Source organism: Octopus sinensis, linkage group LG12 (assembly GCF_006345805.1).
Source record: "Octopus sinensis linkage group LG12, ASM634580v1, whole genome shotgun sequence".
In the NCBI taxonomy this organism is placed as follows: Eukaryota; Metazoa; Mollusca; class Cephalopoda; order Octopoda; family Octopodidae; genus Octopus; species Octopus sinensis.
Genome location: NC_043008.1, coordinates 1,934,331 through 1,936,830, shown reverse-complemented (window position 1 = coordinate 1,936,830; position 2,500 = coordinate 1,934,331).

Here is a 2,500-nt window from a genome sequence, read left to right as displayed (position 1 = left end):
TATATATTATATAATATATATATATATTATATATGTATTATATATAATATATATATTGCTCTCTCTCTCTCCTTTGTTGAAATTGTTGAAATTGTTGAAATTATATATATAATATGTATATATACATATGGCATATATATATATATATATCCATATATACATATATATATATATATATATATATATATATATATATATAATATATATATATAATATGTATATATTATATATATGTATATAAATATAATGTACTATTATATTATATTAAATATATATATATAAACAGAATTTGCGGAAGCTATATACACGTAATGGATTGTTAAATGCAATCCCGATGCAAACTGCGTTTAACCAAATATATTTATAGGAAGATCCTCAATATTTATATGTATAAACCATCTCATAGAATTAAAATGTCGATAAACGAAAATGGAAGAGAAAAAATAAGATCCTATTTCGTATTATTAGTATTATTATCGGAAAAGTAATGCAATTTAAAAGGTGAAAAAAATATACCCATAATAGTATAAAAGGAACCGCCTCAACCCACAGGATAAGCCAATAATATAAAATGAAAGAAGGCATTCTACATATGTATGCATCAATATAACAGTATTTAAGAATCATCAATAATTATAATAATATAATTTTTTTTGATATTTTAATGTAAGTCTGCTGGTTGAGGCGTTTCCTTTTATAATCTTATATGTATACCTTTTCATGTTTTAATTTGCATCAGTTTCCCAAATGTGATACAAATAATACAAATCAAGTAACTTTCTAATTTTGTTTCTCCATCTTCGTTTATTGACTTTTCCATATTACATATATATATATATATATATATATTTAGAGAGAGAGAGAGAGAGAGAGAGAGAGAGAGAGAGAGAGATCCGAAAACGAACACAGAGTCAGTCAGTACAACATAAATTTTAATGTGTTATTACCATTAAAAAAATGATAATAATAAAGTGGCTAGCAAATTTAGCTTTTATGTTATTTTATTTTATTTTAATAATGTTAATAATGCTTAATTCAATGTTACGTTGTACTGACACACTTTATATTCGTTTTTGAACGTCGCGGGGGCATTCAGACGAACCAACGCTCATGGTGCAATATGATGAATATTTAGAAAGATAGGTGAATACAGTATGTTTGATGAAAATCCTTATGTACTCACGTACAAAATACGTAAGTAATTAATAGAAATTGTGTGTGTGTGTGTATAATATAAGTATAATAAATACACACCTCCACACAGACGTGTGTATATGTGTATATGCGTATGTGTGTGCGCGTGTGTACGCGTGTGTACGTGTGTTAGTATTTGTTTTTATAAACCGGAATAAAAACAGGGATAAAGATATATACGTCGACATTGATTGATATTATATTTCTTATACTACACCGTGTGTCTCAAATAAAATAGTCATTTCAAAGTAATTAAATGCAGCCATGAACTATTATGCTGTAGGAAACATAACAACTTCAGATACTAATTCGAACAATGACTAGGTCAGTGGTGAGATGCACCAGTGGAGGGATCTTTCGAATGGAATTGCAAACAGAAAATACAGCTATATTAACTGAAGGCCAATAGTTCAACGATAAATTGATGCACTGCATTGCTTCAGCACGAGTCTATTATTTGACCCATGAAGAATGTCACAGCAATATTTCTAACAGTTTTTGGGAAGGAAGATTTCCAATAATATATAGGAAGCTGATGGTGATGCATTCATGAAAATCATACTTAATTTCGTATATATTAATACTGATATGTTAAAGAAACAATATCGATAGCAGAAAATTACGCCAAGTCAGACTAAAGTGCGCCAAGAATTGAGAACACTTATAGTCATAGAAATTAATAATGCTGTATAATGGAAGAAACTCAAGATACGAAAATAACGTGTGTGGGTTTTACTACGTTTCTCTTTCCACGCTAGTCAGTTCTTTATATATATATATATATATATATACGCACACGCGCACACACACATGCATACACGTACACACATGTACCCACGCGCATACAAACACGCATACACACACTTGCACACGCACACGCACACGCACACACACATTTATATTTTAGTTCGGCTGAAAAGTTCGAAGATGCCCCACGACACTTGCAAGGAATGTAAACCAATGTGGTTTATTTTTCAGCTCATTTTCCGATGGTGAATATCCGTTCATCCTGTTGTCGAAAAAGTCTAATCAACATCAGACACCATGTCCTCATAACAACAACACTGCTTCCCAGCCAAGTGTTCTTTGCTGTGTTTTTTTTTATTCTTGTTGGAGAATAAATGATGGTGACGTATGAGCAAATCAGGAGAATAGTAGTTTGATCAAACAGGGCAAGGACAAAGTCAGGCACAACAACCGTTGAAACCTAGGAAACTATGCTGGAGTCCTGTCCTGATGAAACATGACAGATTTCGTCAGTTTTCCTGGGTGGGTGGCCTTACAGATTTGCATACCTTCCTCAGCG